General features: G+C 69.5%; 1 pseudogene; it reads left to right on the forward strand.

Moving 5' to 3' along the window:
- The first annotated feature begins 216 nt into the window (after positions 1 to 216).
- Positions 217 to 925, forward strand: LOC147959979 (uncharacterized; annotated as a pseudogene).
- Positions 926 to 1,317: the final 392 nt, after the last annotated feature.

Consider the following 1,317-nt stretch of genomic DNA (forward strand, 5'->3'; position numbering starts at 1 on the left):
GCCTCACGGGCGGCGCATTGAAGGCCGGACGACGCACGTCCCCTCGCCCTCCACGCCACCACGCCACGCGTAACGCGCCGACCAAGCCTACCATGCGGCGCCTCTGCCTATATATGCCGACCACCAGCGCGCCAGAGACACGCACAGATACTCCGCCGCCGATGTGCCCATTTCTCCCCCTTCCCTTCCTCCTCTCGCCGTCTCCAGTTCAAAAGAATGGCCGAGCGCTTCCCAGGCAACGGCGCGGCGGCGAATGGCTTCGGGCGCCGCCATCTTCACGAGGACGAGGCTCGCCTCCTTTTCGAGGCCGAGTACCCGGTCCCGCCGGACATGCGGGTGCCCAGGGCTTGGAGGATCAGTGCCGGCGGCATGCCGGTGCCACCACCACCCACCGGGGCGGCGCGGCGTGCCGAGATCGCACGTATCCGCGCGTCCCTGCCGCGGGCGGCGAGGGAGGGACCACGCTACGTCCCCGACAGCCCGCTCTGGGAGACCTACTTCCGCCGGCGTCACGCTGAGCAGCTTGAGGCCACCAACGGCGTCGTGCCCTCTGGCAGGCTCAACTCCGAGGGCCGGCGCCGGTGGTGGGGCGTGCTCGGCCGCACGTTGGAGGCCGTCCTCAAGTACATTGAGGGCAGCAACATGCCGCGCCTCGAGTACCCCGCTCCCCTGTCCTTCTCACGCCGCCGTGGGAGCTCCTGGACGCCGAGGCGCATGGAGCGGCCCGGGGCGTCCTCCTCCTCGTCCGGCCGCTCGTCGAGCTCTCCCTGCCTCCGCCCCGTCAAACCGGAGCCCCAGGACACGCCTGTCAGCGCACGCACCCGCAGCTCCGACGTCCACATCGGCGACTCCACCCCCACCGATCGCTTCGTCCTCGTCGAGACCAAGCTGGAGCCCGGCCTCCCCGCGGAGTACGAGGAGATAGCCCGACGCGGCTTCTCCGACGAGGACACCCTGTAGTGGGCGCGGGACGACTACCTCCACGACGAGATGGTCCGGCAGGGCCGGGCCCTGAAGGAGATAGCCGCCCGCAAGCGTGGGCGCGAGGACGAGCACGACATCATGATCCTCGACAGCGACGATGACGAGGACACCCCCGGACCATCCAACCCGCCGTGCCAACCGGGGAAGGGATGCAGCAGGGACGGCGGCGGCGGAGGCGGGGACGACGACGACGGCGGCGGCGACTACACGCAGTTCTACCGCCTCCTCAGCATGTAGAACTACAAAGGAGGATGGCAGGTGGCGGGGAGCGGCGAGGTAGACAGCGAGGAGCGGCGATGGAGATGGCGGGGGCAGCCCGTAGTAGTTTTTTGT

Source organism: Triticum urartu, chromosome 7A (genome assembly GCF_056163025.1).
Source record: "Triticum urartu cultivar PI428250 chromosome 7A, HENAU_Tu73, whole genome shotgun sequence".
Classification (NCBI taxonomy): domain Eukaryota; kingdom Viridiplantae; phylum Streptophyta; class Magnoliopsida; order Poales; family Poaceae; genus Triticum; species Triticum urartu.